This window comes from Cynocephalus volans, chromosome 12 (assembly GCF_027409185.1).
Source record: "Cynocephalus volans isolate mCynVol1 chromosome 12, mCynVol1.pri, whole genome shotgun sequence".
NCBI lineage: Eukaryota > Metazoa > Chordata > Mammalia > Dermoptera > Cynocephalidae > Cynocephalus > Cynocephalus volans.
The window spans coordinates 42022408-42044264 of record NC_084471.1 but is presented as its reverse complement, the minus strand read 5'-3'; positions in this window follow the sequence as shown (position 1 = coordinate 42044264).

The following is a 21857-nucleotide window of genomic DNA, read 5'->3' as shown; positions in this document are numbered from 1 at the left end:
TAAACTTGGGCATCTCAGTATTGATAAGAACCTTTTAAAAGTGGGGTCTGTGTATCCGAGGCCTTTCGTGGTAGTTACCGAAGTGCCCACCTATTGACAAGAGTGGACGGGCGGGAATTGCTGTGGCTTCCTGCCAACCGCCACTGTAGAAACGTCTTTCCTCTTATGCTTACTTTTAGTGTTGTTTTGTTTTGGTTTTTCTCTCACACTTAATTTTAAGTCCTCTTCCCCTTACTTCAATGCTTTCAGCCTGTCTGGTATACCCACGAGCTTAACTCAGTCTTGTTACTGGTCCTGACCTTTTAAGGGATTTCTGATTCCAGCCCATCGCTTTCTAAGGAGGGGTAAAGACCCAGCAACGTCTAGAATTAAAAAGGACTGTTAATAAAAGCAATTAATTCAACCAATATTTATTGAATACCTACTATGAGCCAGTGACTGTACTAAGCACTGAAGATACAATTTTAAAAATGACGTTTAATTTGAACCACCTCTTGAGGTCACATGCTCAAAAAGTCTTTGTAATTTATCATTGTCATAAAAAAAGATTTTAACTTTGCCTTGTATGACCACACATGCGTGCATACACTATTTGTAATACTGATGTCTTATGAGCCATCTAGCTGCAATCTCCACCAACTGATATTTTCCTAAACGCCCCATTGTTATCATCTGCTATTTTTAGAGCATTTAGATGCAAAATAAGTCATAAAAATTTATATTGAATAGAAGTTTAATGTTCATTTAGACTGAGTCCCCAAAGAACTAGTCGATTTACTTAATTTTACTGAGAGCAGGATTAGGATTCATTCTGCAAATATGCACCTGTTCTGGGTCAGGCATTGTTCTAGATGCTGGGTATACAACAGTGAACAAATAAGCTTTTCTTATTCTCAGCAGGATGCCTTATGCAAGAGATTACGTTGCAGCCTATCATATTGAGAAATAGAATAATTGACTAAAATCTGATTAGGAAGCCATCTGCTTGTAAAACTGAATTTTCTGAATTACGATTACTAGGATAGTAATAGAATCCAGGTTAGGGTAAAAATATTTCCTCTGAAAATATTGTAGAAATAGAAAACAAGTGTAACATGCATAAAATACACCATTGTGTGTTCATAAAATACTCCAGTAATAATATCAGACCTTTGAATAATGGCAGTGTGACGTGAGGTGCTGAAGAACTCTGTTAGCACTGATACAAAATCCCTATCCACAGATACGCTCAGAATGAAAAAAAAGTAATTTGAGGATTGCCTTTGTCAGTTCTTCTATCTAGAAAAACTGATGCTTATCCTTACTGTTTTCCAAGAATGCTATGGTCCATTTTATAGCTCTTTAAAGTGCTCTTGGAATATAGGTCAATACTTCAAATTTTCATTTGGCCAGGAGAAGTTTGGTGGGACCTATGCTATTTCTGATTCAAGCACTTATTTCAGGATATGAAATTAATAAAACAGTCATTTATTAATGAAACATAACTAGTTAAGTCTAGTTCCCAAAAGCTACCAGTAAATAATAAATAAAATAAATTTAAAAAATTAAAACCTTGGGGTGTTAATGTATGCAAAATTCACTGGGTTTAGCTTTCCTTCTTCCACAGCTCTAAGTTGAGGAAGTTGTATGTTTATCTCATTGGAAGTACAACACTTTTAAACTGCCACCTGCTTTGTCTTTTTAAGGAGGATACTTTTAAAATTGCTGTTATTGAGTTAATTATACTGATGATCTATGGCTAATTAGAGAGCAGGCAAAACTTTTTATTAAAACACACACACAAAGCAATAATTTCATATTACCTGAATAGCTGAGTGAACTTAAAGATTTGTCTAAGCAAAAGAAGAATTGAAGAAATGCAAATATTTTCATTTCCAAATGGCCTTTAAGTAGATTGGGATGTGAGGATACATTTCAACTTCTTTAAGTCAAATTAAGCCTTAAAATAGAAGTGCAAATACAACTATACTTATTAATTTGCTATTTTTTTCCTGCAGCAAATCATTAATTTCCTTGGATTGAGTGTCCCCCAAAACTTGACCCTATTGTGACAGTGTTAAGTGTGTGGGAAATCCTATTATGGTAATTGAAAGGTGGGGCCTTGAAAAGATGATTAGATTGTGGGACCATTTTGTAGTGAATGATTAATAATTGTGGTCAGGGGTGTGGTTCTGAGGGCTTTAAAAGGCGAGCGTGAAGAGTCTGTGTCTGTCTCTCTGCTCTACCATTTTCTGCCATGTGAGATCCCTGGATCAGTGTCACCACAACCAAGACCCTCACCAAATGTGTTCCCTGGATTTTGGACTTCTCAGCCTCTAAAACTGTAAGCAATAAATTGCGTTTTCTTTATAAATTACCCAAGATTGTCAAAATAGTATCTCCATATATCTTTTTCAGAGTTTAATTATGCTATGCGTATCCCTACTAACAATTAATTTACTTGTTAATTATGATCAATTTAAACAATTTTTAATTAAATCACAAATGTGTTTTAAATGCTTATACACATAGATATTTTTTCCTGTGCATGCTGCTAGGAAAAAACTGGCATGCACCATCACCTAAGAATCCAGCATAATATATACCATCACCTAAGAATGTGTGTGTGTGTGTGTATTTGTGTGTGACCTTGGCTTAGTACCAGCTATGCAATGTGGAGATTTATTACTGTCAAATGGAACTTAGAATACTGAATCTAACCTGAAACTATATTTTATCACAATGCAATATGTGAACACAGGACAAGAAAAGGAAAAGTAAGTTATATTGGGTTGATTTTAAATCAACCAAGCTAAAATAAAAATCTCAGAATTAATCTTTTGTTCATTAAAAGATTGGTTAATTGCCATTTGATAAGAAACTTTTTTACATGTAGAGAGAAATTTGTCTCCGCTATAAAGAAAAGACTTCAGAACTCTTGGGATCTAAGTCATTTCTTTGCTTGTTTAATTGATAGCTCACTGCTTTGTCAGCCTTTATGTTCTTTATAAAATAATGGTGAAGGTATATATCACTAATATGATGTAGCATACTAAAATTTTCTGTAAACCAACTTTCTGTTCAGTGACTCTTTTTCCCCATTAACTTCTATTATACAATTGGAATTATATGTTGGTACAAAAATGTACATAGGATATTGATAAATACTTTTAACTTATATATTTATGTTTTTCTCTACCCTAATTTTTTTTTTTTTTTGGTTTACAAAACTGTATTACAATTGAAAGATGTTTAATCTTCTATCCTATGAGCATCCTGAAATTCTAATTACATTTTTACATTTGAGAATAGAATAGTTAACAAGGCACTATGGTCTTATAGGTCTTATCTTTATACCTGGGCTAAGCTCTCTTACATTATATAATAATTTATTTACAATATTTTATTTAAGAGCCTGAAGAAAAGTTTATAGTCTGCTAGCATCATAAGATATTCAGTCCCACCCAGGGAGTTGACTAGAACCAATAGTAATCACTCTAACTTGCTTCAGATTCCATTTCTTAGAAATCAATCCTGATTTCAAATCATATCATCTAGCCCCTTGCCTTGACTTGCCTCTGTGTTAAAAGGTCAGTCTCACTCCCAGACCCAACAGTTCCTTCCACTACTCGAACAGTTAGCTTGCTTCTAACTCTTCAGGGTAAATTTTCTGCCACATTTGGCTTCATCCCAAGAAACTAACCCTAGCACAATACAAGTAGTGGCTGATATTCCCTTGGAGCTCCTCTGGTCCCCCAAAACTGGGAATCAGATGAGTGTCTAGCAAGTGCAGGCATAGTGCTAAAGAGAAAACTTACCTCCGTTGCACATCACTCCCAACCTGTATCATGTTCATCGTCAGAACATCACATGGCCATTCATATGAATTACTTAATTTAGTGTTTCCCAAACTTTATCACAATTTTTTGCCAGGTCCAAGAACCACAAATATTATTATTTTCTTAATGTTTTCTTTAATCTTTTTAAAACATTTAAGTAGATTTATTTTAAAGGAAATATTATGTTACTTTGGTAAGTGAAAAACATTTCCAATTGGCATAAATAAAAGATCTTAAAAACAAATACAATGAAAAGAAAACAGCATTATTGTAGCTAGGTTGCCTATCAAGTATCTGAGCCCAAGGCCTGCTCTCAGATTGTTAAAAAAGGAAGATTGGTAAGGATTGGACATATTAGTATCAACCTAATTGGAAAAAGAATAATTTTTGCTAAGTGCTTCAGTGTTATTTTAATGTTGCAACTACCTAAGATTACCTCATGTACCACCAGTCTACATGGTCCATATTTTGAGAAACTGGCTGACTTTAATTACCATGTGTCGTGATAATTATGATTAATTTTGTGAAGGTTACAGGAACGGCCTTAGTGGCACACCCACCTCAGGGTATCAAGATAAGCCATTGGAAAGGCAATTTATAGGAAAGTATCTGCGTGGTCTGGAGAAAAACCTGAAAGGAGCTTCAGAATTGAGTCATGCTCCATAGCACTGAAATTACGAAAACGAAGGATTCTCTAACATATGGAAGGAGAGCTTAGGTGTATGAGCCTCATCTTGGGACACTAGTATTTAGGTGAGGGATCCATTCAATTGTCCTTCAGATCATATCCTAGGAAAAGCTTCTAAATTCCTCCATAGACCAGAGTAAGGTACTAGTGAGAACAAAAATGTGCAGTGATAACAGACACAATAGCATTAGTAATGATGCTGATTTGGCTGGCTGGTTAGCTCAGTCAGAGAGCAGCCTTGTTAACACCAAGGTCACTGGTTTAGATCCCTGTACTGGCCAGCTGCAAAAAAAAAAAGAAAAAGAAAAAAGTAACAATGCTGATTATGATCAGTTTTGGCAGATGGGAATGAAATCAGCTTCATATGGTTGTCTTAAAGATTAAATGAATAATGTATGTAAAAAAGAAAAAAATGTGAGATTTTGTTTGTTTTCTTGGGTTCGCGTCCTTTCTTTCTACATTTAAGCTGATAGCAACTCAAGCTATCAGGCTTCCTTGCCTCGGGGCATGTTTGTGGCAGGAAAGAAAGCAGAAGTTGCTTTCAAAACACTTTCCTTCCCAGCTTGAAATAGCCACCCCCAAATTTCTATTTAATGAGAATTTAGGGCCAGTAATCTGGTTGGAATTAGTGTACAAGGTGGCTAAAAACTTATTGAAGTAACATTTTCATAGTATTATAGATAAATAAAAATAGCAACATTTTCTAAATTTGCTTTTATTTTCACTTTACAAAAATGTTGATTCATGATATCAATGAATATTATTTTTATTTAAGGTACAGAAGGGGGAACCAAGCAGAGGGGTTCACCCAAGCCGTCCTTGGATGCTACTATGGAAAAAAAGGATTTCACTGAAAATAGAAAGTGATGTCTAGACTCAATAGGATGAGGGAGGTCTATGGATCTCTTGAACAATAGGGAGTTGCTTTCTGATCCCTGGAAGTGACTCCAGAATGTGACAGGATCTCAAAGTGAATGGCTGAATACTGTTTCAAAGAGCTGTGCCGTAAATGTGGCTGGAATGCAGCAGTTTGATTGATCTGAGGTCAGTCAGTGAATACATATTGATTGACACCTATTATTTGTCAATCATTATTCTAAGTTGTGGGGATACAGGAATGAAGGAAACAGATGAAGTACCAGCCATCAAGGAGCTTACATTCTAGTGGGGTGAGACAGAAAACGAACACACAACATAAATAAATTTAGATACTGTTAAAGGTAGTGAAAAAAAATTAGGACAACAGAGAAAGCAAAAGACAATGTCTGAAGTTACTGGCAGTTTAGGGATGTGGGAGAAGGAGGAAAGGGCTACTGTAATTAGTTAATCAAAAAAGATCTAAGCTGAGGGTGTATCCAGGTTTTCTGGGACCTGACAATTATACAATTTGGAGACTCCTCAAAAAGAAAAAAGATTTAAAATTACAAATACTCAAGCACAGGGCCTTGGAAGGGGCCCGTTTAATCTAGAGGCCCTGAAGTTTCACAGTTAATCTGCCCCTAGCTGGGACTTGAATGTTTGAGAAGACATCTGAAGAGACCATGCAGGCTAGGATAGATGTTCCTGTATTAACTAGTATGCAGACACAACTGATGCCCTCTGTGTACGTATGACCTCAGAAACTTGACACACAACTATAGGAGGTGAAGGACCATCAAGAATGACTGATACTGAATTCCCTAATAGCCAAGTAGTAAAGTTGAAATTAAGTTCTTTATAGCAAATCAGGAAAGATGCCCTTGAGGAGTCTTTAAGTGAGACATTCATTCCTAATACATAAGTAAAGAGCTTTGCATATATTTGGCGCATAGTAAGGGCTTGTCTTCATTTTCCGTTGTTACTATAAAAAATGACCAGTTTAAAACAATATCCATTTATTATCTCACAGTTCTGTAGGTTACAAGTCCTGTCGTGCTCAACTGAGTTCTTTGCTCAGGGTATCACAAGTCCAAAAGCAAGTTGTCAGCTGGGCTACGCTCTTTATCTGAAGCTCTGGGAAAGAATCTGCTTCCAAACTCATTCAGGTTGTTGACAGAATTCAGTTCCTTGTGTTTGCAGAAATGAGTTCTTGGTTTTCCTGATGGCTGGGGGTCACTATGAGATACTGGAGTACTGTGTTTCTTACACATGGCCACTCTATCTTCAAAGCCAGCAACAGTGTGTTAAATCCTCATGACTTGCCCTGCTGGGTATCCAAAGGAATGGAAATTATCATGTCAAAGGGACACCTGTACTCCCATCTTTATTGCAGTGCTGTTTTCAATGGCCAAGAGTTGGAACAGCCTAAATGCCCATCATTGGATGAGTGGATAAGGAAAATGTGGTATATTTACACAATGGAATACTACTCTGCTATAAAAAAGAATGAAATACTACCATTTGCAGCAACATGGATGGACTTAGAGAAAATTATATTAAGTGAAATAAACCAGGCACAGAAAGAGAAATACCACATGTTCTCACTTATATGTGGGAGCTAATAAATATAAATAAATAAATATACAAATAAATAAACTGGGAGAGAAAAAAGACATCAATAATTTCTTGAACTTGTTAAGATAAGTGAACAGATATAATGTTGATGGGGGGAGTGGGAGAGAGGGAGGAGGGAAGAGGAAGAATTGGTAAAGGGACATGAAAATCAACTACATTGTATATTGATAAATTAAAAAATTTTTTTAATTAAAAAAGTCACAGAAAAAAAAAGCCGATAAATGTAGATAATCTCCTTATCTTAAAGTCAACTGACCATATGACAGAAATTAATCACAGGACTGATATCTCTCATATTTACAGGTTCCAAGTATTAAAGTGGGACATTTTCGAGGGACCATTTTGTAAATCTGGCCTGACACAGGGCTCAATAAATAATAGTTCCTTTCATCTTACATTTCCATGAACATTCCTTGATCACCTACTATAATCCAAGAACTGAGTTAAAGAAAGTGAATAAGACATTGTCCCTTAGATTAAGCAGTTTACAGTTTAGTGGAGGAAACTGATACTGAAATAGTTTTAATACAAGATGAGGGCTTATACAGAATTGACAAAGTGCCCATTCCTATCACAAGCACTGTATGTATATATTACCTTATGGGATAAGGGAAGGGATACAGACAAAGGAAAGCAGTGTGTGTTGCTCAGAATAGAAGACTGTACTTTGGGGGACTGAGAGAAGGGGCAGATAGGTGTGGCCTCTCAGGAAATCCTTGAGAAGGTAGTGATACGTGAACTCATCCTCAAGGAAGAGTAGGAACTGGCTAGGCCCAAATATGATTTATGTGGGGAGCGGACTGTGAATGGGAAGGAGGGGTTATATGCATTGAGTCAGGAAGGGGAACAGTTAAGTAGTATCGGAGCACAAAGCAAAAAGAAAGTCATAACAGGATACAAAGCTGGAGAAGGAGAGAGTAACTTAATCTCTGAAAGTCTACTATACAAACAAAGAGACATGTTTATCATAAAAATGATCGAGATGATCGAAGGATTTAAAAAGTGTCACACAGAATTATTTGGAGTAGTTCATGTAATTCCAGGTAAAATATAAAGAAGCTTAATTTATCTCTCCTCCCCAAGCATTTATCCTGTGACTCACTCTTGCTAATAGCAGACGTAATTAATCATTGGCATAAACTGAAAATTAAGATCTTAGTTAATAAGGCTTAAAATATGATCTATCTCATTTTAAAAGAAAATTCTCAAAGCCTGAAAAATCATCAGTGCAATGACAAGCTTCTGAAAACCAACATATTTTTAGGCTGAAATGGATGAAGCCTTTTTCTATTTGGAAGGCTAGCTTGGATGACAGCTGAAGTTGTAGAGGGAAGCTAATTGAGATGATGAGTGTCTTGTTACTTTTTTCCTGTGCTCATTTGTTCATTCTGATAGCATCTTGGAGCATTAGGCATGTCCTACTTGGTTGTCCCCAAATGATCTGACTAGGTTAAATGACCCCACAGTTTCTTGGGAGCTTACAAAGAACATTTATTGCTACTCCACCATCATAATTTAAAGATGATGAATAAATGAAGACTTGGAGAATCACCGTTAAGATAATGGAGACTTGTGGTTAAAAATTATTACTGAAAAAATCAGGGAAATTAGATATAAACTAATATGTAGATGACCAGTTAACTTTTTCTAGTGTATGTATACACATACACACACATAATAATATACAGTCATATGTACGAGGGGTCTTCAAAAAGTTCATGAAAAGATTTGTATTATCTTTAAATTATATTTTTCTAAACTTTTTGAAATACCCTTGTATATATGCAGTGTAGTGGACATCTGTTTTTTGCTTGTTTGTTTTAATTTTACCTGTCCAGCAACCCTTCCCTCTTCTATTAATAGTAGTACATGGGTTTTCCTGGGGGGAAAGGGGAGTCAGAGAATTATTCTTTTCATCGCACAGTCTTGGTATTACCCATCAAGTTCCCCTGGCTAACAGCAGATATATGAAACAATCAGCGTTCTTGATTGCAAATAACAGAATTGACACTGCCTATTAGTATTAGTTTTCTATTGCTGTAAAACAAATTACCACAAACATAAAGGCTTAAAGCAACACACATTTTTTAATTCACAGTTTTTGTTGGTCAAGAGCCCAGCACCTTTTAGCCGGGTCCTCTACGCAGAGTTTTAGGAGGCTGAAATCGAGGTGTTGGCCAGCTGCATTCTCACCTGACGCTTGGGCTCTAAGCTCCCTGGTTGTTGGCAGTTTTCAGATTCTTGTAGTTGTAGAACTGAGGCCCCATTTTCTTGCTGGCTGGCTGCCAGAGATTGCTCTGAGCTCCCAGAGGCTGCTCTCAGGTCCTTGTGATGTGGCCCTCCCCATAAGCAGTTTATAACACGGTTTGTTCTTCCTGCCCAGCAGGAGAATCTCCCTCCAGGAAGGGCCCAGTCTTTCTTTTAAGATCTTTCCCTGATGAACTCAGGTGCGCTCAAGATAGTATTCTTTTTTTTTTCTTTAAATTATTTATTATTTTAAATTGTGAAATGTATATAACATAAAATTACCATTTTTAACCATTTTTAAATGTATAGTTCACTGGCATTAAGTACATTCATATTGTTGTGCAACTATCACTAACATCCATCCACAGAACTTTTTCATCTTACAAAATTGAAAAAGAAACTCTCCATTCCCCCCTCCTTCGAGTCCCTGACAACCACCATTCTATTTTCAGTTTCTGTGAATCTATAAGTACCTCAAATAAATAGAATCATATAGTATTTGTGCTTTTGTGAATGGATTATTTCACTTAGCATAATGTCTTCAAGGTTCATCCATGTTGTAGCGTGTGTCATAATTTCTTTCTGTATATGTGTATGTATATACCACATTTTGTTTATCCTTTCATCCATCAGTAGAAACTTCATTGTTTCCACCTTTAGGCCATTGTGAATGATGTTGTTATAAATATGGATATTCAAGTTCCTGCTTTGACTTCTTTTGTGTATATATCCAGAAGTGAGATTGCTAGATCATATGGTAATTCATGTTTTAATTTTTTGAGGAACCACTATACTGTTTTCCATAGTGTCAGCACCATTTTACATTCCCACAAACAAACAAACAAAAATCTGCTTTTGGTTAACTCAAAGTAAACTGGTTCAGGACATTAATTACACCTGCAAAATTCCTTCACAATTGTCATGTAACATAATAACCTAATCATGGAAGTGAGATCCGTCATATTTACAGTTTCTCCCACACTCAAGAGGAGGGGATTATACATGATGTGTACAACAGGGACAAGAATCTTGGGAGCCATCTTAGAATTTTACCTACTACAATAAGCAGAAAGGCATTTATGGAAGTGATACTGAATGTTTCCATAATTCGTGGGAAGGATGGAGGATGAACCCCTACAATGAGCAGGGAAAAAAGTAAGGCAGGCAATAACAAACATAGTCAAGATCACACAATATGAAAACTCTGATAGAATGACGTTTCTGGTGACACAACCACCAGATAGTAATTGTCATAGCAACTGTGGTAACTGGTCTTCAAGAGAGTTCCCAATGATCCCCACCTCCTGGTATTCACAGCCTTGGTATAGTGCTCTCTCACATTGTCCCTGTTTTGCTTTGTGTGACCAAATAGCATACAGCACAAGGGATGATCTTTCACTTCCAAGATTAGGTAATAAAAGACACTGTGGCTTCAGTCTTGATTGCTCTATCATTTTGTTGAATCACTCACCCTGGGGGAATTGAGCCGCCAAGTCTGAAGACTCTTAAGCAACTCTATGGAGAGGTCTCATGTTGAGGAATTGAAGCCTCCAGCCAAGTGAGTGAGCCATTTCGAAAACAGATCCTTCAGCCTCCATCACTACTTCAGATAAATCACTACAGCTCTGACTACCAGTGAACTAAGAATGGTTTTTATATCTTTAAGTGTTTTAAACAAACCAACATGAATACAGGACAGAGACTATACGTAGCATGCAGTATCTAAGCTATTTACCATACGGCCCTTTACAGATAAAGTTTGCTGACCCTTCTACCATTGTTAGTGAGAGCAATCACATACTCCTCCTGCAGGTTTCCAACATTTTCTCCAAACGCAAAGTCCTTGGCATGAATGCCCAATTGGCCAAGCCTAGGTATGCAAGCCCAAACTGTGAAGGACTGGTGAGAGAATGTCTAGCCCTATTCAGCTTCTATAACAGGTGGCATGGTCCTTGACCCAACAAGACTCACAAAATGGGAATTTTCCCCAAATTAAAAAATGTTCAGATGCTGGTAACAACAACGAAGACATGACTCCACTAAGCCAATCATATTAGTTCTCAGTATTTAGAAGACAAAGTTGATTTGTGTAGATGATGGTACCCTAAAGAGACTGTCCAGTATTACAGTCATAACCTACTTTTGTTCCCATGTTGCTTGGTTTTTAAGCTTTTCTTTTAATTTTGGGAACTGCACCATACCCTTTCAACGAATTCACTTTTTGCTTAAAACCAGAGTCAGGTTCTATGCTGGCAACAAAAGTACCTTACCAGGTAACAATATTATTGCTATTGTGTGAAGATTATCAGAGGAGAATTTCAAACTTACTAATATTTTATTTCTCAAATATACTTTTTGCTACCTAGATATTTTGTTCCACCAAGTGTTTTCTCCATAGGATATATTTCATAACCATTTTACTTTTCACAAGCAAATGACATCAGGATATGTTTGTGAACATTGTCCCCTTCTGCATGCCTCTGGGCTGGGTGGGCCCCGAGGTGCTGGCATGGTGTCCATGGTTGTGGGAGATGGGTCCAGTCCCCTTCTCCTTGCCTCGGGTCCCTGGGTAGGCCCCAAGGTACTGTCATGGTGTGCCTTGTTGTGGGAGGAGGGTCAGGTTCCTGGCTCCATGCCTCAGGTCACTGGGTAGGACAGAATGCCCTGGATAGGTGTGCCTGGTTGTGGGAGAGAGGTCCAGACCCCTTCTCCATGCCTCAGGTCCCCGGGCAGGGCCTGAGGCACTGGTATGGTGTGCCTGGTTGTGGGAGAGAGGTCCATTCCCCTTCTCCATGCTCTGGGTCCCTGGGTGGGTTCTGAGGTATTGGCATGGTGTGCCTGGTTGTGGGAGGGTGGTCCGGTCCCCTTCTCCGTACCCCGGGACCATGGGTGGGGCCCGAGGCACTGGCTAGGTGTGCCTGGTTGTGGGAGAGAGGTCCGGTACCCTTCTCCATGCCCCAGGACTCTGGGTGGGCTCTGAGGTGCTGGCATATTGTGCCTGGTTGTGGGAGGGTGGTCTGGTCCCTGACTCCATACCCTGGGTCCATGGGTGGACCCAAGGCACTGGCTCAGTGTGCCTGGTTGTGGGAGGGGGTCCAGTCCCCTTCTCCATGCTTTAGGTCCCCAGGCTGACCCCGAGGCACTGGTGCAGTTTGCCTGGAAGTGAGAGTGGGGTCCAGTCCCTATAACTGAGCCTCCGGTTCCCAGGCAGGCCCCAAGGTGCTGGTGGTGTGCCTGGGCTGCAACTAATTTTTTGTCCTTTGCTTCTAAAATGGGGGAACTTCCTGTAGGAACCAGTACTTGAGCTGTGTGTTTGAGCTAAATTGCTGCTTTGCTGCCGTTTCCCTAGGGAAGGCTTTTTGTGCAGCTCAGGGTTTAATGTTTGATCTTATAGGTTCTTCCGGCTCTCCAGAGACCCGGCGGATCTGTGTTCTGTAGAATCTCTGATCTGGGCCTGAGTCTTTTCATCAAACTGCACCCCATGCAATTCTGCATTTCCAACCAGTCTCCTCTGAGTGGTCCTATGCTGACTGGGGGGCAGATCAGTTGTCCTTGCTGTGTCCCAGTGTTCTCCAGAGGAGACTGTCTCCCCCACCACTCGTGCTCCAAATGCTTACGATGGGATGGACCCTGCGCTGGTCCCTTGCAATGACTCATCGGCCTCTTAATGGCTCCCTTTTTTCAGTTGTTCTGGCTCCTCACTCCTGTGTGGGTCCACAGGAACCCTATTAAACAGACACAAGACTATCCTGGGGGCCGCTAAGACCCTCTTCTCTCTTGCTGCCTCCAAGTAACTCCATCTGAAGGGCACAGCTACAGCTTCTGCCGGCTCCTGCTCCATGTGCTCATCAGCTCGAGCCTTAAAGCAGCCGCAGCCGGAAATGCTCAGAGAAGCTTTTTCTTTCTCTCATCGTAGTTTCTCCCACCTTCATGAACTCCGTAGGTCTCTCCTCCTCTTCCCCTGAGCTCCAGCTGCCTGGGCTTGGCTGATGTTACATTTTTATAGTTGTAAATTTGGTTGATTTGTGGAAGAGAGTGATGATGCAGACCATCTATTCTGCCATCTTGATTGGATCTAGACCCAAAATGTAGGATAGTCTATAGGACATCTGGCTTGTTCTCTTTCAGAAAGTCAATATTGTTAAAAATAAAAAATGAGGATATTCTAGATTAAAAGAGACTAAAAACCATAACAACAATATTAAACATGTAAATTTTAATTAGTCCTGGTTTGAAAAAAAGCTATAGTTGATTTTTGGTAATATTTGAATATGGATTGTGTTTTAGATGATATTAAGGAATTTTTGATATTTATGTTCTAAGATGTGATAACAATATGATTATGTAGGAATTTGTCCTTAATTTAAGGAGATGCATGTATGAAGTGTCATGATGTTGACAACTTCCTTTTAAATGGTTCAATGAAATTAAAAATAAATGATAATGAATATAAGTACTTAAATTTGGCAAGATTTTAATTTCTAAATTTAGGTAACAGGTATTTAAGCGTTTATTCTACTGCTGCTCTTTCAACTTTTCTGTTTGAAATTTTTCATAATAAAATGTTGAGGGGCTGGCCCCGTGGCTCACTCAGGAGAGTACGGCACTGGTAGCGCCAAGGCCGCGGGTTTGGATCCTATATAAGGATGGCTGGTGCACTCACTGGTTGAGTGTGGTGCGGACAACACTGAGCCGGGGATTGCGATCCCCTTACTGGTCAAAACAAAAATAAAAATAAATAAATAAAATGTTGAGGAAGAAAAAGAACCTATTGTGGGGAGACTGCTCTATGATTCTTTAATAGGGTCAATACTGTTGCCCCAGAAGCATTTGGACATGTGGGTAGAGATATTTTTAGTTATCAAGATTATTGTGGAGCACTACTGTGACTTAGTGGGAGGGAGAGTAGGAGGAATGCTGATAAGTTACAATGTGTGGTAATTCTATGAACAACAATGAATTACCCTTCTTGAAATGCTAATAGCTCCCCTGTTGAGAAATACTAAAAATAAACCAATAAACAGATCATAAGAAAAATCTTCCCTTGGCCCGATACACAACTCTAGTGCCTATTCTTCAATCCACAGATAATAACATTGATAGATTACTCTTCATTCATGGTTTCTACCTCCTCATTTTCTATTCATTCCTCAATCTACTCAAGTTTGGTTCCACAAGCATCATTCCTTAAAAAACGATCTTATCAGGATGAGCTCTAATGTTATTGCTAAATCCAAAGGACATTTTGAAGTACTTGACGAATATTTCCTCCTTTCAAAACTTTCCTCTCATCTTCCTTGACACCACTTTCTTCAGGCTTTACTTTTTACTCTCTAATGTCTTTTCAGATTCCTCTTAGAAGCCCCGTCTTTCTCTGCCTACATATTTTGCAGGATTTCATCTTTAGCTCTCTTTTCTTTAGTAGTTTTTCGCAGATGCCCACCTCAAGGCCATATGTTGCATTTAAGTTTCATACCTATTTATACTGTTACCTGCTGGACATGAAATATTCAAGCATGATACACATGAAATGGAACATAGTATCTCCCTGCATATACTTGTTTCTCCTCTTTATAGTCTTTATTTCATCTGATTACTGGGATCTACTTAATGCTTTGGGAACCTATTGAGGAGACATCTATTCTACATGGCAAGCGAAGGGAGGAGCAGGGAAAGGAAGGAGGAAGTGACACTTAAGCTAAGAAACTAATCAAGGGAAAATTGGGTGAGGTGTTTGGGAGTAATGCAGTGTGAGTTAGGGAGGACACTCTGCAAAGGAACAGCAGAAGCACAAAAACACTTCCTCTGGAAGTGAAAGCAATTCAGAACAGATGAAGTATATGTGCTTTTATGGCAGGAAGAATTGGCAAAAGATATATCTGGAGAGGTAGGCAGGAAGTAGATCATGAAGAGCTTTTTATGCCATGCTAAGGAGTTTGGATCTTATCCTATCAGGTCAGAATTCACGGATTGATTGCCCACGAGCTACAGAAGTGGTTTGGCTCATGCCATGCTCACAAAATGTAGAATTAGTTGTTGACATTTAAAAATTGAAAATTTTCACATAAGACTCTGAATTTCCAGTCTTTCATGAATAATGGGAAGTTCAGGACACATTTCCCCTCATTTGACAGGTTCTGCTGTCACAACTCTTCAATAATCTTCATCTGATCTGCTTTATTCAACTGCCAGTTATGCCACCTGCCTGGTCCCTTGGGCTTTGGCAGTTGCTACTTCTGCCTCAGGTGATGGGGAGTTACTGAAAAACTCTTAGTAGGGTTGTTATACCATCAGATATTCAGGTCAGAAAGATCATTTTGGAAGAAAAATAGAGGTCAGATTCTGGGGCATAGAGAAGAGATGCCACACAAAATAATCCTCAAATTCTAGACAACAGTGGGTTGTGTTTAGGGAGGAAGAATCAACACATCACATTGCCCCAGGTTCCATTTACCCTCCTAAACCACTGGATAGATCAGAGGAGGCGAGACTGATGCAGTACTGAGGTGACAGTTGAGGACAGCCTCAGCTAGGACAATGACAGTACAGATGGAAAAGAGGGGGCAGAAATCAATAAAGCTTAATGATTGATTGTATGTGGGGTGTAAAAACGGGAAAGAACATAGCATAGTTTCTGAGTGGAAGACAAATAACAGGGTCTAATTTTGCTAAAAATCCTCATTTATCACACTGCCTGTTAAAAGCTAACTTCTCTTGCATTAATTGAACAGATTTTCAATTGGATAGGAAGGCCATTCGTTTGCTCATTTTCAAAAAAACCCCTTTGCGTTATTCTAATCCTTCAGGAATAGGAAATGTTGGTATGGCATCAGATTAGTTCAGATATTAAATGAAGCTTGAAAATCTGTCCCTTTAGCATTGTTCTACTTTATAGCCATTCTTGTGTTTTTACTGTGGCACCCTCTCTGGTTTGCTTTATCTTTGAACTTCTTTCAAAGTCAGCCCTATTTACTTCATTTCTGGAGGTAAAGGTTGCAATAGTGTAGTAATCTCAGTTGTAAACATTTCTGGTGTGCCATCAACTTAATTCTGAAGATAAATGTTTCCTCTTGTTTGAGTAAGAGAGATAAACGAGGAAAATAGAAGAAAGAGCTAATATTTTGGAGTGATGGAGCTGTTTTAAGTCTTGATTATGGTGACGGTTACATAACGGTATACATTCGTCAGAGCTTATTGAACTATACGTGCAAAAGATTAAAACTTACTGTGGGTAAATTCATACCTCATTAAAAAAGAGAGAAGAGAGAGAAAGAACTCCCAAGTCCTAAGATTGTCAGTGTTGTAGCCAGGAAAAACTCCTATGCCGTATAATATGTCTCATTCATATTCAGATGATAATTTTCCTATTAATATATAAATATTACCAATATAACCTTCAATACAACTCAGTTTTAGCTTACTTACTCTCTTCTTTAAAACTTTGAGAGAAAACAGGTTCTCAAAAGCCATCTCACACTCTAATTTGGTTTTCAGAAGTTTACATTTAAACTTCAGTTAACAATATCAAATTGGTTAACTAAGTCAACGTGGTAAATGGCCAGCCTCCAAGATGTCTCGCAGTGATTCTCACCTCCTGGTGTTCACACCCCGGTGTGTAGATCATTCCCACAATTAAAAGGGCTGATGTATGTAACCAATAGGATGTTTAGAAAATGACAGAGTGTGATTTCCTAGCCTAGGCCGTAAAAGCATTAGTTTCTGCTTTGCTCTCTCAGGGATACATACTTGCTCTGGGGGAAGCCAACTACCATGTTGTAAGGATATTGAAACAGCCTGTGGAGATGTCCACATAGCAAGGAACTGTTCCCTTTGAGGGAGCCATCTTAGAAGGGGATCCTCCAGCCTAAGTGAAGCCTTCATATGACTGATGTCTTGAATATAACTTTATGAGATACCTAGAGCCAGAATCGCCTGGCTACATTGCTCCCAACTTCCTGACCCATAGAAACTGAGTAATAAATGTTTTTTACTGTTTTAGCTGCTAAGATTTGGGGGTAATTTATTATATAGCAATAGACGATGAGTACATTAAATATTTATTTTTCTGAAATATTTTTAAACTTAAATATTCTAGGCCAAATTGCATTGATGTTGAATACCATCTGCTGGAATTTTAAGCTCAATGACATTAAGTGAGCATATTGCAATATGTAGACTTGCACTGAACATAATTTCTAGTGTACAGAAAATGGTCAATAAATGATGGTTGGGGAATGTTTTTTAGTCAAAGCCTGTTTATTTGCAAGGATCTGAAACCCAATCAAAGTAGCTTAAGTAAAAACAGGATATACTGAAATGATAAAAGCTCATTGAAATTATGTTTAAGAGGAATAGCTGGGTTCTTGAGAACTGAAAAGTTGTGAGGTGGCAACTCTCTCCCTCCCACCTTCTCTCCCTTTTTAGCTCTTTATTACTCTATCTCCTCTGTTTTTATGCTTTTCTTTCTCTACGGCCTTCTCCCTGTATCTCTTTTACTATTTCTGTTTGTCTTTCTCTTTCTCTCCATGTCTCAGTTTTTCTTCTCCCTACTGCTGTTTCAATTTCTCTTTTCTTTTCCCCTTCTCTTCATCCCTTCTTCCTTCTGCTCTTCTCTCGCTCCCTTTAACTTTCCATCTCTCCTTCTCTTCTCTTTGCCCTTCATTCCTGTCTCCCCTTTCCTCCTTTTTTGTCTATCCTTCTTTCCCTTCTTTTTCTCTCACCTTCCCTCCTCCTTTCCTTTTATATCTCTCTCTTTCTTTTTCTATTCCTCCATCATCTCTCATCTCTTATTCTTTCTATGTGTTTTCTTTACCCTACTCTTCTGAAGGATGCTTTCCTCTTCCTTCTAACTTCAGCCTGGGCCTGGTATTAACCCTGGACCCAGTTATAAGTGATCTTTACAGGTTCAGCCTGTCATGATTGGTTATAGTAGAGAGTGCAGATTAGCTATCTATAGCTGAATTTGGCTTGCAAATGGGTTTTGCTTGATCAAATCTATACTTCCCCAAGTTTAATTGTTGTCATAAATTTAAAACGTAAAAGAAGCATAGAGTGAGTGGATCAAGCAAAATACACTTCTACTCTTCAGTGGTCTTAAATGCATCATTGTGTATTACAGATTAGTCTCAGTGGATACTTATTATAATAAATTATAAAGAAAATATCAAATTTTATTTATGTAAGTAAGAGGGCATGAAAACACTTTGTAAACATTTTGGTAAAGTACAAAAACATGTAATGCTTAAAATGTAAGCTCTGCACATTTAGAAAATTTAGATATGAGGAATATCACATCTTCAGATGATTTTTAATGAAAAGTGAATTGGTCTTTCCTCAGTATCCACAGCAGATTGGTTCTAGGAACCCCCTTGGATACCAAAATCCACAGATACTCAAGCCCTTACACAAAATAGCATAGTATTTGCATATAAACTACTCATATTCTCCCATATATTTTAAATCATCTCTGGATTACTTGTAATACCTAATACACTGTAAATGCTATGTAAATACTTGATATATTGTATTGTTTTTTATTTGTATTATTTTTATTGTTTATTTTTGTTCATTTGTTTTCTTTTCTCCAAATATTTTCAATCTGTGGTTGGTTGAATTCGCAAATGCAGAACCGCAGGTAGGGAGGGCCAACTGTATATTAAATAAGGTCAAACTGTTAGCTTTTTTTCATTGTTTTAGAAGAAAAGTTTATAAATATAAGATGTTCTAACTTTTGGTATGGCATACTAAGATATACTAAGATACATATACCCTTAAAATTAGAGCTTTAAATGACACAATAAGTATTGTAGGTCTGTGTCAACATCATCCTATGCACAAGCATGAAACTGGTTCAACAAGTAGATATAAGGCAAACTTCCTTCTGTCCATAGCATAAGTTAGCAATTTTTTACATTCCTTACTAGTTAATAATAAGAATGGATTGTGTGGGTGTGTTTTTGTTCTCCAGCTAGTTCTAAGTTCTCCTTTAAGGAAGACTCAATTTCTTCTCTTCTCCTATATTGTGAAGCATCATATCACTCACATTATGCATGCTTGACTAATGCTTATGATTACTTAACTGACTGATACTGTAGTTTGTAACCGTGACCCTACCAAACAGAACAGATTCTTTTCAAATATGCTGCATAAATGTATATTGCAATCATTTTTCAGGGTAAGGAACATAAGTTAAATTCCATCCAAATGCTCACGAGAGTCATTTTTAATAGTTTTTTTGAGCTCATGCAGTGTTTGTCTTTCTGTGTTGGTTGATTTCAGTTAGCATAATGTTCTCCAGGTTTATCCATGTTGTCCCAAATAGGAAGACTTTTTTTTTTAAGGCTGAGTAATATTTCATTTCATATATACTACTTTTTTTTTTTTTTTTTGGTCCATTCATTGACAAACATTTAGGTTGTTTTCATATCTTAGCTATTGTGAATAATGCTACTATAGGAGTGCAGGTCTTTGGGATTCTGATTTCATTTCCTTTGGATATTTTATGGTCTGAGTGTTGCCCAAATTCATGTGTTTAAACTTAATCCCCATTGTAGAGGTATTAGGAGCTATGGTCTTTGGGAGATGATTAAGTCATGAAAGACCTGCCCTCATAAATGGGATTATCACCCTTATAAAAGGGCTTGAGGTGTAGGGAGCACTCTCTTGTCCTTCTGTTCCTTTCGTCATGTAAAAACACAGTGTTTGTCCCCTTTGTAGTATGCAACAACAAGGCACCATCTTGGAAGCAGAGAGCAGCCCTCTGCAGACACCAGTCCCACTGGTTCCTTGATCCTGGACTTCTTAACTTCCAGATCTGTAAGTATATAAATTTCTATTACTTATAAATTACCTAGCCTGTAGTGTTTTGTTTTAGCAACACAAACAGACTGAGACAGAAATTAATACTGAGAGTGGGATGTTGCTCTAACAAATGCATAAAAATGTGGAAGTGGCTTTGAAACTGGGTAATGGGTAGAGACGGCAAGAGTTTGGAAGTGCTTGCTTCTAGAAAAAGTCTAGATTACTATGAATGGAGTGTTAAGGGCAATTATGGTGAGGGCTCAGAAGAGAAGAGCTTTAGAGAAAGTCTCAGTTTTAGAGGTTATTTAAAGTGGTTCATAAACAGAATGTTGGCTGAAATGTAAACAGTAAAGGCCGTTATGATGAGGTCCTAGACAGAAATGAGGAATAACTTATTGGAAACTGGAGGAAAGGCCATCTTTGCTACAAAGTGGTAAAGAACTTGGCTGAATTATGTCTGTTTCCTAGCACTTTGTGGAAGGCAGAATTAAAGAGCAATGATCTAGAATATTTGGTGAAAAAAGTATCTAAGCAAAGAATTCAAGGTGCTGCATGGCTTCTCTTAACTGCTTATAGTAAAATGTGAGAAAAGAGAAATTAATTAAAGATGGAATTTAAAAACGAAAAGGAAGCAGAACATAAGGCTTTGGAAAATTCTCAGCCTGGTCATGTAAAGATTTTTTTTAAAGTGTGTTTAGAAGCAAAAACCAAGGGTGTGTCCAAGTGACTTTTTCATAAGGAAATTAGCATGGATATAATGAAGCCAGATGCTATTAATCAAGACAATGGAAAAATCACCCTGAAAGCATTTTGGAGATCTTTGAGGCTGCCACTCCAATCACAGGCTCAGACTGCTAGGGCTTTGAGGGCAGAATAGTTTCAAGGGAGGGTCTCAGATTGCCCATAGGACATCAAGGCTTGCTGCCCAGGGCTATCCCAAGTCTCTGCTCCCCAAATTCTGGTGCAGTGCTTTTTGGCAACCCCAGCTGTGGCTCAAGTGGGGTGCAGCTAGAGCTGCTGCTCTGGAAGGTGCAAGCTTTAAACCTTGTCAGTGCCTATGTGGTGCTCTTTAGGCAGACAAAGTGCAAGAGCTTTGGGAACATGGCTACCTCCACCTAGACTTCAAATGATGCCTCAGAAAGACTGGGCCAGGAAGAGAACTGCTGCAGGGTTTGGGCTACCACAGAGAGACCCCACTATAGCAATGCCTAGTGAAGCCATGGGGTAGGGGCTCTGAAGTGAGTCTCTACTGTGGCAATACCCATTAGAGCCATGGCATCAGGGCCACTGAAGAGAGCCCTCACAAAGGTGATACCTAGTAAATATATGTGAGTGAGGCCACTTCTGAGGCCCCAGAACTGTAGAGCTACCAGTGTGCAGTGCCAGCCTGGGAAAGCTGCAGGTATGTGACTTCAATGCATTGGAGCTGAAGCATGGGCTGCACCCAATAATGCCATGGGGGCAGGGCTGCACAAGGCCTTGGGAACCCAACTCCTTCCCCAGTGTGTCCAAAAGGCAGGACATGAAGTCAAAGATTAATTTCAAGCCTCAAGATTTAATTTTGTTTGCCTCATTGGGTTTTGGATTTATGTGGGACCTATTATCTCTTTCTTCTTGCCTATTTCTCCCTTTTGGAATGAATATATCTTTCCTGTGCCTGTCTCACCATTGTGTTTTAGAAGCACTTAACTTGTTTGATTTCACAGGTTCACAGCTGGGGACAGTTTGCCTCAGGATGAATCATAGCTTAAGTTTCACCCATATCTGATTTAGATGAGACTATGGACTTCAGACTTTTGAACTGATGCTGG